We start from the raw sequence: 15,100 nt of genomic DNA on the forward strand, positions 1-15,100 counted from the left end.
GTGAAAGGGTATATTAGATTGGGCATTACTGTCTGCCTCTGACTATCAAAGACACAGGGGCCAGACCCAGGGTGAATTTCCAATGTCCTTTTCATTGGTCAGGGTTACACTTAAATAGGGTTAGAGATAGACTCTGATTGAAATGGATGGGAAGCCTGTTCCAGAGCACAGGGATCCTCTGAGATGCATATCTGTCTTACTAACATGTCTGATTTATGTCACAAGCAGGACTTAAAACCTTGGATCTAGGGGTTTTGATGCTGTTCATTTTGAGGATGTGCAAAAGTTCCATCAGAGCTGGATCCGAGGATGCCTTGCATGACAGGCATAGATCACCTCTTAGTAGCCTGTAGGAAATAGATTATAGTGATAGAACTTTAAGGCAATCTGTATAAGACAATGTGCTTATACCCTAGATTCTCCTGGTAAGGATCATTTGTGGATGTTCCAACTGTTGCATATGTTTGATCAGGTACATACTGAAGTGGGCATTATATTCAATGATAGGTCTGATACGGGTCAAATAAAGTGGAACTATGACTTACTTGGACCTGGATGCCATGCCCTATAAGTTGGTCAACATAGGATGATTTTAATACGTTGGTGACATGTTGGTCAAAGGCTAGATTACTTTCAACATATTTTTCCAGATCCCTGACTTCTGGGTTAACTCCTAGGTGTCTTATCAATGGAGTAATTAACCTGGGTAGCAGTATTCTCAAAATGCACTACAATACGTTTCTAGGCATTGAGTTTTAGTCCATGACTTTGAAACCAGTCATTCCTTTGTATTAGACTCTGTTGTGAGATGTCTATACCAAGGGTAGAATCTATGATAGTTCCCAATTTGCAGTCATCTGTGAATTTGGTCAGCCAAAGGTCTTTGATATTAGCCTTTACCTCCAAAAGGTAGATACCAAATAGGAGAGGTCCCAGCATGAAACCCTGAGGTATCACACTGATGACCTGTCTCTTAGTGGAAATAGTATCTCCAGTCCTGACTTCCTGGCTCCTGTCTGTGAGCCAGCTAGCAATCCAGCGAGTTATATAGAGATTTATACAAAGTTTATTAACTATACACAAGTGTGGTATTGTATTGAATGCCTTAGCCAGGTCCAGGTAGGCAGTATGCACTGTCTTTCCTTCATCCATTGCCTTGATGACCTTCTCAAAGAAGTCCACTTTAGGCTGCAATGGGAGTTGAACCCACACATAGGAGAATAACACTTTGTCATATTGCTTAACCAGCTGAACTAAGGGATATCATGAAAATATGTCTTTTAACGCTAGCAGAGCACTGATTCGCATAAATTCATTTTTGTCTCAGTATAGTAGCACTATATGGTTAGATAACTTTCTCAGTGAAGTCAGTATGCAAATGGAGGTTGTGGGAATCAGACCAATTACTGTTCCAGGGCATAGGTATATCAGCCATAGTCTTAAACCTCTACTACAAACTTTCAGACATATTGTGAATGTTGGTATTTTTTGAAATATACAATATATGTATATCTTTTGTTAGAGCTATATATTAGCTGATAAACATTCTGATTGTAAACTGTTTAAAGAAATTATTTCTCGTTATAATATGAATATTCACTCATTTAAAGCCCAAAACTGACCAATTTTATAAACCAGTTTAGACTTTTAAGTGGCGTTTGTAAGTTAGGCATAGTTCAGAAAATAATATACTGAGCATAAGAGTTTGACAAAATAATTAAAAGAATTACATGCAAATGCTTTTCACATTGCAGCAGCATGTGAAACTGCAGTCTGTAGTATAATGATTAATGGGAAAGTTCCAAGCAAGTATTTGTCAAATGACATGTAGGATCATGACTGAGGCTTGTGTGTGGGATTGAGCCAAACTTTCAGTACACTTTGAATTATGGCATTCGTATAGTGGGTAGCTGAACAGTTTTAAAAGAACAGCTGCAAAATCACCACCGCATTTTGCCACTGGCCATTTTCAATATACTGACTATGGTATTGAATGAAGTAGATGCATTTTCCTAGTGTCGTTTAGGCAATTGCAAGTATGACAGTATTAAGGTATTTACTGTTTAAATATGGAAGAACATGTCTGATGTTTTAATTCAGTCTGAGTATTAGGAAGAAATGTAGTGGAGTACAAAATGGCAGTTTAGAGAATTCTCAGAAGTATATTTTGTCTAACCTCCAATGAAGATTTTCAGTAAACCACAGACTACTGCAGAAGTGCCAAATGACTGGAAGGCAGCAGGTGAGATACTCTTATACAGACAGAGAGCAGAAAACACAAAGGTCTCGACAGGCATGTAGCTTAAAACACACACACACACACACACACACACACACACACACACACACACACACACACACACACACACACACACACACACACGCACACCTAGCCATCTATTTATATCTATTTATCTATAGAGAGAAATCAACAGCTCGCCTGTCTATGCCTTCCAAATTTCACATACAGTCCTAAAAAACAGCATATCCAATTATTTTATAAATTATTTTCTCAACACTTTATTTTATTTTTTACATTTACGTAGCAGAGTGCTACACTGATCACAAATGATCATTTGCAGGGACTGCCAAGATGAAGTAATTCACAAAGACTAAAAAAAAAAAGAGAGAGAGAGAGAGGTTGTAAGCTCCATACATCAAAAACAGAACAGAAGGTAACAATATATAACAAAAACTTGCACAGAAGCAATCAACAGAAGTAAGAAAAATTATGGGAGAAATGCAGGTTTTACAAATCACATGATTATGTTTCAGGTTAACATCATGGTGGAACTGTTGTGGGTTGATAAAAGTCAGGGCAGGCTATGGTGGCTGGAGTTAGGAGGTGTTACTAAGTGATAGAAAGTAAGAATTGAGGTTGAGAGGCCCTTATGTAATATGGTCTGCTATGTGGTAATTACAGTTTGATTTGGTGTGGAGGAATTTTTTAAGTTCATCTCTGAAGGTGGGGAAGGGAAATCACACTTTCTTTAGTTACTTCTGAAGGATTTGCATATTTTAGTAGCAAGACTGGAGAAAGAGGGGTTGGGGCAATGTCACCTGGTTTGTGGAGGTTGGAGTGGGGTAGTATGAGAGAAAAGTCTGACTTTGTAGTGTCTGTGTTTAGTATAATGTTTGGCAGCTAATTCTGGGAACAAGTTAAGCTAGAGATGTTTGAAAATGAGAGACCCTAGTAGCAGGACTGCTCTTGTGCTACACTGGGAGCCATTTGGCATTTTGTGGAAAAGGCAGTGGTGTTCATTAGTGGTTACACTAGTGATAAAGTGACAGATCTTGTTTTCAATAGTCTGTAGTGAGGACGAGTTTATCTTAAAGGCTGTGGCTATTCTCAATAGTCCATATTCGCTTAGAGCTAGAATAATTCCTTTGCCTATATCTGCCCTGGCTGGTTTGGATAGGTAGGGTGAGATTTTCATTGCCCAGAAGAGAAGTGAGTTAATTTTTGCCCTCATTTTTTCTATAGGGTATTGAATGTTAATAAATGGTCTTGCCACAAACCAAGGTATTTGGAGGAGCTGGTTGTTTCTATTAGTGGACTGCAAAAGGTGGTGATATTAAAATTTTTGAGTGGAGGCATACCGTGCGCTTTTTTTGTTTTTGTACAATTAAGTTTTAGTTTGTGTTTAATGAGCTAGGAAAAGAGGGAATTAAGGTCTTCTTGTAGTTGTGTTTGATTGTAGAGTGATTGCGACTGCAACTAAGGAGTAGCGTGTCATCAGTGTAGAGGATGACTTCTAGACTAAGAAGGTCATGAAGTAGTCTGTTAATGAAAATAGAAAAGAGAAGTTAGGATAGAACCTTGGCATGCTTCCTTTGAAAAAACATGAGCTGAGAGAAGAAAGAGCCTAATTCATAGGTTCATAAGAGATTACTAGTCTAGCAGCCTTAGAGCCTTTACAAGTCTAGTCATATTAATCCTAATTTTCCCCATTTGTATGAACAGAACGGGTCTGTGATCAACACTGGTTACCCCTGGGACATGGGTGCCACCCCAGGGGTGAATTTGCAGTCTCCCATCTGGTCATTTAGATTGTGTTTGAATAGCATCAGTGCAGAGCTCTGTTTTACATGAATTGGAAGTCTATTCTAGAGAAGTAGCAATCTCTGGGAGACATGTCTGTCTCTCCAGCATGTTTTGCTAATGTCACAAGCTAGGCTGAGATCCCTAGAGCGAGTGACTATTATGTCATTTGATTTGTGATGTGCAGCATTTCCATTAGGGCAGGGCTGGAGATTGTCTATAGGCCACGCACAAGTCACCTCTCAACAGCCTATAAGACACAGAGTAAAGTGACAGGTTTTCGGCCTGTCCATGTAGGTCATGGTTTGGAGTCACTGTATTTTCTTAGTGATAAACATTTGAGGCCTGTCCAGCTGCTGCAGGGTCTGATGAGATACATACAAAAGGGGTGCATTATACTCTATAAGTGGTCTGAAGAGGGTCGAGTAGAGTGGAGTTATAACATCCCTTGACCTGGATGCTATGCCATTGCTTATGATGTGTGCTACGTAGAAGACTTTCCTTACCACTGTGGAAACTTGGTGGTCAAAGCTCAGATTGCTATCAACCTATTTTCCCAAGTCTCGTACCACTGAGTTGGAACTCGTGGAGTGCTATTAATATTGTAATTTGTAGGGAATTCCATTTTTCCAAAGGGAATAATAATGTATTTTTTTTTTAATTTAGTTTTAGACCATGGCTTTAGCACCAATCATTTGTTTGTGTTAGCCCTTCTTGTAATATGTTGACATCATTGGGGGACTCAGTGATTGCTCCCAGTTTGCAATCATCAGTGAACGTAGTGAGCCAAAAGCCATCTACTTTGGCCTGGACTTCTGAGAAATAGTTGCCAAACAGTAAGGGACCCACCACAGACCCTTGGGATACTCCCACTGGTGATGGGTCTACTGGTAGAGGTGGAGTCACTAGTTTTGACAGAATGTGTTCTGTCTGTGAGCCAGTTGGCTACCTTTCTAGTAATGCAAGGGTTAATCCCTATCTGGTAGAGTTTTTAACATTGTCAGAGTGGGGAGTTGTGTCGAAAGCTTGTTCAAGGTCAAAATAGGCTGTGTGCGCTGTCGTACCTTCTTCCATGGCTTTGGTGACATTCTCGAAGAAGTCCACTGAGTTTAATAAGCATGCTCTACCTTTAATGAAGTCAAACTGGCCTGGGTCCAGTGTTTGGAAGTTGTCTATGTCCTTGTTGATAAGGTCCATGATAATTCTTTCCATAGTCTTTCAGATGAGGTTGATTAGACATATGGGTCTGTATTTCCCAGTGTCAGTCGATGACCCCTCCCTTTGTGCAGGGGGATTACTGTTTCTGTTCTTCATTCTGCAGGAATATGGACAGTTCCCAAGCTATGATTAAAGAGAATGCCAACTGGGTCTGCTAGCTCTTGTTTTAGATTGTTTAGTAAACAACCTGGGATATCACCTGGTCCCACTGAGGACGTGTTTTTGACCTTGGCAAGTGCGGAGATGACCTGATCTCTAGAGATTCTAGGCAGAGGGCTGGTGTCAGGTATGCTTTGGGATATGGTAGGTGGGGATGGTGTGGGTGAAGTTTGCACTGAATCTGTCAGCTAGCAGGTTGGCAATATCTTATGGTGTAGTATGAGTGATCCCATCTTATCATCAGTTTAGCATATAGCTGGGCATTCCCTTTTAGACTTTGGATGTAGTTAAAGAATGCCTTATGATTATCCTTGGCTAGGGATGTAATTTTAGTCTCATAATTTGCTTTAGAAGACTTTACAATATTTCTGATTTTCCTGTTTAGGCTTTGGAGGAAACTCTTCCACTGCAGAGTGACATCCCTCTTGCTTTTGGACAATAATTTCTTCATCTTGTTATATAATCTGTTTATACTTGAAGTCCACCATGGTGGCTTGTTTTTATGGGAAGATCTGGTTTTGATCCAGTCAGGGACAACAGAGTTTATGTATTCACTTAAGTTTTTGTACAGGACATTTGCATATATTTCTGCATAGTGATCATTGATGTCTGCAATTGTAGATGGTATAAAGCTTTTTATGCCATTATTTAGTAGACTATAGTTAGCCTTGGTAAAGTTTTTTATATTTTTTTGCAAGGAATAAGTTTGACAAGAAATATTGGAACCAAGTGATGATAGATGTTTGCTAATGCTAATATTTTGAAGAGAGATAAGGAAGAGTTGGTTGTTGATAAGGTCAAAGACTTTAACATGGTCATAGAATATTGCTCCTGTCAAGTTAACTTTGTCCATGTTGAGGAGAATGTAGTCAGTTAACCACCAAAGTGCCATCATTCTTCCATGACCTGTCCAGAACACGTGCTGTTTTAGGGTAAGAATATGCCATTTATGAATATAGCTTGAGAGTTCGATATAATTAATAACATTGTTCAACCTCAGCCTCCATACAGGTTTTGTACCAAATGAATGGAAGACAACTAGAGTTGTTTCCTTGCATAAGGGAGAACCTTCAATAGACTCAGACAGTTACAGACCCATAAACTGACCAGTGTCATATGTAAAGCTGTTGCAAAATTTACCATGGAACTTATAAGTAAGGACAAACGGAATCTCCAAACACTGGACCTATCTCGTTTTGGATTTGTTAGGGGCATGTCATGATTAATCAACCTGATGGACTTGTTTGCAAAGGCCTTGTTAGCGGTGGATGAAGATAAAATGGTATACCACACATATGTTGACCTAGCCAAAGCTCTTGATACAATATCCCACTCTCACATAGTTGTTGTTGTGTCTTTCGGCTTTTCCCGGTTAGGGGTCGCCACAGCGGAACTCCGGTCCGCTAATGATTGGCAGTAGATTTTTACATGCCGAGTTGCCAGCCCTGATGCACAGCCTTCAACGAAGGTACACCCATTCATGCATAGAAAAGCTAAATAAACCTCTTTATCACACACTGGGTTGCAAACTGGCTCACAGATGAGATACAAGAGACCAAAATACTGGAAGCTACCTCCACTAAGAGACCAGTTACCACTGGAGTACTCTAGGGTTGACTGCTTGGACCTCTTCTGTTTAATATCTACTTCTCTGAAGTAAAAGCTAATGCTAAATTACTTTGGCTGACTAAGTTTGCAGATAGCTGCAAGCTGGGAACAGTCACTGAATCCCCAAATGACTTAGCCATCCTACAGGTAGATTTTTTCCAAACAAATAAATGGTGCAAAAATCATGGACTGAAACAAAACACCAAAAAATGCATTATCATTACCTTTGATAAGTTGTCTACCCTGAGGGAGCTATGAAATTGACAATACATCCCTAAGAGTTGACCCATTTGTTCAGGATTTGAGAACATATGCGGACAGTGAGCTAACGTTTGACCAACATATGTCTATTCTTGTAAAAAAGTCCTTCTATATTGCATAGCTTGTAAACAAAGGGATTGTGTCTAGATCTAGTGATGCCACTCCCCTGTACTCAATCTTCATTAAGACAATCTCTAAGTATAATGCTCCCTTTGGCATGTATCTGTTCAGACACATTGAACAACTGAGATGCCCACAGAGATTCCTTACTAAAAGGATGCAAAGTCTAAACAATATGTCCTACACGGACATACTCAAAGCCCTGTCATTATACTTGGTTTCCTACAGACTACCAACAAATAACCTCCATTTGGTATACATGGCATTCTCCATCGCAATACTGATGTATCTACTGCACAATAGCAAGACAAATGGCATTAGAAATACTTGGTTTAGAGATCTAAACCTCTTCTGCAACATCACCACAAAGGTTTGGAGGGACAGGTATATCTTGCAGCAGATGCCACTGCTCTGGAACAGACTCCCCATCCACATAGAACAAAGCTCATCCATGTCCATATTCAATAGCAAATTCATTAGATCTATGGATAGGTAGTAGAATATTTCCTGAGGACTACCCCCTATCCTACTAATATGCAGATGTAGCTCCTAAATGCTTTAGCCCTTGCATGGGTCCCCTCAAATGATCTATAGTATAATTCCAGTTATTCTCACCAGGGGTAATATATAATTACCTACACCAAATGGGATAGGTTAATTCAAGCACCAAAAGGGAAATTGGCTATATTTAAAATGGCCATCAAGGGCAGTTAGCTTAATACTTACCTATCAACCTATAAATTATTTTTCTAGTCCCTTCCCAAGAGAAGGCAGAATGGAAATAAAATAAAAGTGTGAGGTATTTTGAGGTTTAGGTTGTTTGGGCAAATGGATAATGAGTGTTGATTTCCAGAATTTTTTCATTATATTTCATGATATTTCAAAGGTTAAAGACATGATGAATAGGACAGGTTTGAAATTCTCTGTAGTGGCATATAAACCAGGGAATGATATGGTCTGAAACTGGGAAGAGTCTGTAGACATCTTCAAATGAGTTACTGATTTGTTTACATGAGATTTTTTTGAAGTACAAAAGGAGATGAAGGAAGGGGTTCTAGTTGACAAGAGAGGTGAGAGAATATATTGCTGATAGTTTGACGGGGTGGCTAAACTCTGGGACAAAATCAGAGCAAAAAATGGTCCTTGAGTAGTCTGGATTAGGTTTAGAGAAGATTTGTTGTCAGAAAAATTGCATCCAGTGAGTAGAGTGCATGCCAGAAGTGCTTTGAGTATATTTAAAAGAGAGACTTGTTTGATTTTGATATGGTTTGCTTTGAACCTCTATATGTCTTCTTTAGCCAAGTTCTGGAGATCAGAAAAGGCAGCATAGCTGTCAAGGGTAGGATTGTTTTTTTTTACATGATTGCTAAGCTTCATCCCTTAGAGTGAGAAGAGATGTAAGCTCTTTGATGATCCATGGTGAACCACGGTTTTTGTTCTTATTTAGAAAGGTATTTTTACCAAAGGGAAGGATTTGTTCTGGAGATGGAGAAGTATTTGAGTTAGGGTCATAAATGCTATAGAACCCAATATTAGGGGTGGAGATGCTAAGAACATGTTAGATATCAAGGAATATGAGAGGCAAATAGGATTAAATGCCACAAATTCTGCAGGCTTGAATGACCATATTAATTTTAAATGTGTTTTAAATAGACTGAGGTTTAAGACAAATTACAAGAAATTATTTTAAAGAACGGACATGACTGGATGTGCCCTGTGGATTAAGATCAAGTGAAAAAAATGTTTTTAAAGAAGGAACTTGATGGATGTGTTTTAGAAGATTTCATGATTTTTTTTTACTATTTTTTGAGCCACGTTTTATGTTGTAGTCAGAGTCTGAAGAATCTTGAATGAGAACAGATGAAATCACTCACTCTGTGTAATAAAGGGCTGGACTCCATAAAGTTTGTGGAAGCTACTTGCAGACAGCACAGCATACCGAAGGGAGACTTCTGTGTACCTGCTGTGGATGTGATTTCGGAAGACATGCTGAAGGCAGTCTGAGTACTTAGCTATTCAGTGTAGTATAATTAGGGATTCTGTGCCCATTGAGCTGATTGCAAAACACATCATGTGACACAATGCAACTTAAATGTGACAAACTGCCACACAAATGCTGTTCCTGAAATCTTTGGCAAACACTTTACAGACCCCGAGGAATTAAAGCTAACACTATGGATTTTGCCAAAGTCTATAACAAAGAACAAAAAATACATAAAACTGCACCTTGCTGTTAATGAACTGCAACAGGCTGCAGTGATTCATGCTATAGATAAGGCTATGGCTATGGTTCATAGGTTCATAGGTGTGTACTAGGCTAATGTCCCTGGAGCCTTTACAAGCCTAACCCATAGATGTGCCCTGGCATCGTGCCGTCCGACGTTCGTTCCCAGTGCCTCTAACAAGTTCAGCCACTTGAGTGATCCCCAGGGTGAACTTTCAATTTCCCATCCACTCATCAAGATTTCTCGTGAAGAGGGCCAGTGAGGTGTTCTGCTTGACATGTATGGGAAGTCTATTCCAGAGCATGGGCAGTCTCTGGGTTATGAACCTGTCCCTCCAGTATGTTCTGCTGACTGTTGTAATGAAGTTGAGATATCTGGAGCATGTGGTGCAGAAGGATTGGTATTTCTTTAGATGTAGCATTTCTAACAGAGCTGGGTCAGACATGTCTTTGTAAGTCAAGCAGAGATCGCCTCTTAGTAGACAATATGAGACAAAGAATAGCTGGAGTTTTTTGAGTCTATTCTATGCACCCTAGAAGGCAACCAGCTAGACTCAGAGCAAGGCTGCTACTAAACCAGTTGTCAGACTAGCAAATAATTGACAATTACTGCCTAGACAGACAACTGGTGCAGGCAGTCTGCAACATGTGTGCCCCTCACATGTCTGTGCAGACTTTGCAAGGAGAACATCCCCTTGAAATCAAAGTGTGCCTCAGCCTGGGTGTACTTGCATCTGAGACATTCAAGAAACAGATTGGGGATGCTGTGGGAGTGTCACAGACAGCTGCCAGCCATATCCTGGCAAAATTCCTGGAAGCAATGTGCATCAATGTGGGAGACTGCATGCACTTTCCATCCATCACCATGGAGGGGAGAACTGTAATGGACCACTTCTGTAAAATTGCAAACTTCCACAATGGACTCAGTGAAATAGATTGCACACACATACTTATCAAGGCACCAGTACATCCTGAAGCAGATAAATGCATAAACAGAAAGTGCTGGCCATCCATCAACTGCCAGGTTGTGTGTGCAGCAGATGGCAGCATAACAAACACCATGTTAACACACCCTGAACATGTCCATGATGCTGCCATATGGAGGGAAAGTAGACTGAGGGCTGCATTCCAGCAAGGTAAAATATCCGAGGGACCACTAATAGGTAAGTACAGGAGCACAGCTAGGATGGAAACCTATGATATCCCTCACAACAATATCCATTCTGATCAAATGTGTTTTCATTCCCGCAAAAGGTGACTGTGGTTATCCCTTTAACCCAAGGCTAATAATCCCACACAAAGAACTATCCATTCCTCTCAACCTCTTCATGCAAGAAATCTGGACAAAGGCTGGCAAAATTGGGGACAAAGGTCCAAAAATAGGGACATATTTTAAATATTGCTCTTACAAACTTAGAAAGTTGCTAAAGTAACAGTGTTTGTTTTAACATACATTTTCATACATTTTCTAAGGGATTTGAAGTCTGACACTCAAACATGTGTCATTGTTTAGTGACTTCAATCTTCAGATCATCCCATTGATTTGCCAGAAAACCACAAATTCTATGAGGACCAGAGCAAAAATATGAGCTAAAAATCTGGACATGCTGTGAAAATCTGGACACTTGAGAGGTATGGAACCATCCAACTCTGCACAGGAGGCCTAGAACATGTAACAACTAGAAACAGCATAGAGCAAGTGTTTGATGTACTGAACGCTAGATTCACATGTCTGGATAGATCTGGGGGGTGCACTGCAATACAAACTTGAAAAGGTAACACAGATGATAGTGTGTGCCATGCTGCACAACATGCTAACTAGAGCACATGGTGCTTCCAGATGCAGGTGTGGATGAACTAACGTAAGAACCCCAGATGTCTGAAGATGACATTCCACAGGCATCAGAGGAGGAGCAGGAGGATGCAGGGGGCAGAAGACACAGGCATAGGCAAAGTGGGGTGTGACCTCAAGTGAAGGCCCAGGCAACACGCCAGCATCTGACCCACATCTTTATGTCATGACAAGGCACACATATATGAGTACACAGATTAAACACTGATGTTCAGGTCTTGCCCCCCCCCCCCAGCAGCTTAGATTGCATCTAATGGCAATTACCCACTAGATGTATACGCTGAGCATCAGACACAACACCATCATTATAATATATTACAATACGACCATATGCAAATGTCTCACAGCAAGGATCATCAGCTCAGGGCACAACTGACACGGGTATGCATATGCACTCAGACTGTTGTATCACTGTATGGAAAACAATAAGGGACACATATCAGTGCTACACATTCCTATCGCTATGATATAATAACATGAAAAATGAGAATCAACACAGGACATAATGCAGAACAGTTAGTAGCCCCAGAAAAAATATAGCACAGTAAAGTGGTAATTCAATAATATGAGCCACCAATGTTTATAACACTGTTGGACACATTCTAATGCAGCCTAGGGCAACCTCACTGTTGTCTCACACCATGCCTGATGGTCTGCCCTGTCCATTTACAGAAATATGTTGCCCTGGTTGCCCTCAGAGGTGATTTATGGGATGATAACACCATGGTGAGATGAAGAAGCATGACTATGGGTTGAAGGCCTTGTTGTGAGTGGTAAGACCACAGCAGGTTGGGCCAGCAGTTGAGCTCTGTACAGGTTGAATGATAGACACTGATGCTGAATGGCCACTAGTGGTTCTGTGGACATGTGGTCTGCCTCTCCCATGTTGCAATCTCCTGAGCACTGTTAAGAACACAGAATCCTGCTAGTAGTACAACACTTCTACAGTACCATAGATGCCAGCATTTCTACTGAACATGCCACAGCTAACAGACTCTCTTTTTGAGTGGCCAATGTTGCCATTATCTCACCATGTCTACACTCTTGTCCTTCATGAATCACATGGTCGATATTATGCTGTCAAAAGAAATTTTCATGGAACGCCTTTTCATCAACAAATAAACAGCGAACTGCCAAAACTCCAAATGGCCACTTCAGCTAATTTTTTTCCCAGGGGAAAAAAACACTTGGCCATTGTCAGGAGTTTGCCCTTTTCTCAACTGTAGTGTGATCTCAGAGTTGGTATATTTAGTTAGGGGGTGGGTGGGGACACAGCCCCTGCATCAGGGGGTGTGGGGGGGTGAAGCTCCCCACTTCATAGGGTCTGACAATTTGTTTGGTTTTTGGTTGGTCAAGCAATTTTTCCCCCTGGGAAAAATATTCTCTGAAGTGGCCATTCAGAGTTTTGAGAGTTCAATTTTTATGTGTCAATGAAAAGGCATCCGATGTAAGCATCTTTCGACAAGGTAATATAGACCCAAATCACACATAGCTGATCTGTGGCACATGCAAGTGCATGGATGTCTCATGCTATTGCTGCGACCATTCATTTGCCTGTGGCAGGAGGTAGACACCCTCTGACACCTAGTCATGCACGACATCTGCCTGCTTACATCTACTGTGATTCCATGTTTCAGGTTGTTGTGGGGAACTGCCACCAGCGGCAGTCTCAGTTGGGGTCTGTCTTCAGTGGCCTCAACCTGTTCAACATCCAATGTCCTATCATTCTTTGAATGACCAAACAAATTGACCTCCACATCTGAGGCTACAGAGGCAGCAACATCTTGGACAGTCCCTCCCACCATGTCAAAATACTGTGTGCCAGGAGCCATAAAGCCATGCTGAGGCACATCTGAAAGCATGTTATGATTGCTGTATGGCCTGATGGATAATAAAGATAGTTGATGTACAACAAGATGCAAAGACACAGATCAGAACAACCTAATTACATCACATGATGGACAGCATCAAAGACATATGCCATAAATACCTCACTGCAATATGACAAATAATAATGACTGTACATGATGTCTACTGTATGTATAGGTTCATAGCTTCATAGGTAGGTTCTAGCTATCGGCTCAAGGGCCTACGTAAACCTAGCCAGCAAGGTTCCATAGCTTACACCACTCAAGAAAGTTATTTTCCTGTGCCACTTTCCAGCAGAGACATAGAAGTGATCCCCAGGGTGTATTTCCTATTTCCCATCCACTCATCAAGATTTTTCTTGAAGAGTGCTAATGAAGAACTTTGCTTGACATAGATGGGTGAGGTACTTTTGTGGTCTTTCCAGCTGTTGCAGGTGTCTTGTAAGGTACATCCCAAATGGGGCGTTGTATTCTATGATGGGTCTAATGAGTGATGAATAGAGAGACACGATAACCTCTTTTGTTCTAGAAGCGAACCCTTTTCTGATTAGATGGGCCACAAAGAAAGATTTTCTAACGACCTTGGCAATATGATTATCAAAGGAGAGATTATTATCTACTTTAGCCCCAGATCCCTTATTACATTATCTGTATTTAGGGGACTACCACCTATGTGGTAGTTCACGGGTACTTTATTTTTTCCAAAGGGGATGATTATGCACTTTTTGGCATTTAGCTTGAGGCCATGATTTTGACACCGGGTATCCATCTCAGTGAGACCCTTCTGGCGGGTGTCTCTATCAGTCAAAGAATCAATTATGGTCCCTAGTTTGCAGTTGTCTGCAAACTTGGTCAGCCATAGTCCTCCTATGCTTGCCTGTACCTCTGAGAAGTATATACCAAACAGGAGGGGTCCTAAGACTGAGCCCTGGGGGACGCCACTTGTAACCGGTTTAGAGTCAGATGTAGAGCCTGCAACTCTCACCATGTGGGTTCTATCTATGAGCCAGTTGGCAACCCATCTCGTGATGTAGGGGTTTATGTTCAATATGGTGAGCTTGTCTATAATACTAGAATGGGGAATGGTGTCAAAAGCCTTTGTGAGGTCTAGGTAAGCTGTGTGGACCTCCTTTCCCTCATCTAATGCCTTGGTAAACTGTCTCAAAGAAGTCCACCAGGTTTAGGAGGCATGATCTGCCCTTAACAAAGTCAAACTGGGTAGGGTCCAAGGTTTGGAGAATCCCAATGTCTCTGTTTATGAGTTCCATGATGATGTGCTCCATAGCCTTGCAGACCAGGCTAGTCAGGCTTATAGGGTGATAGTTCCCTAGGTCCATTGTTGTTCCACCTTTCTGGAGTGAGATAACTGTTGCTGTGCGCCACTCTGTGGGTACGTAGCCTGTAGAGAGGTGAGTTTGAACAGTGTGCTTAGGTGAGGGGTTGGTTCATTTTGGAGCTCTTGTAAGACACAGCCTGGGAGACCGCCCGGTCCCATTCAAGATGTATTTTTGGCTTGGATAGGGCTGTTTTAACCTGTGTGTCGGTGATTGATGGGGTCCTACATTCTTCTGATATGGTTATGGGCCCTTTAGGGGTTGAGAGGGGGGGTGAAGTTTGCACTAAACCTTATTGCCAGAATGTTGGCAATATCAGTTGGTTCAGTGTATTTTGTGCCATTCTGCACTAACCTAGAGCAGATCTGAGAGTTTCCACTTAGGTTCTTGACATAGCTAAAGAACGCTTTGTGG

This window comes from Protopterus annectens, chromosome 7.part0 (assembly GCF_019279795.1).
Source record: "Protopterus annectens isolate FY-2018-M chromosome 7.part0, PAN1.0, whole genome shotgun sequence".
Taxonomy (NCBI): domain Eukaryota; kingdom Metazoa; phylum Chordata; order Ceratodontiformes; family Protopteridae; genus Protopterus; species Protopterus annectens.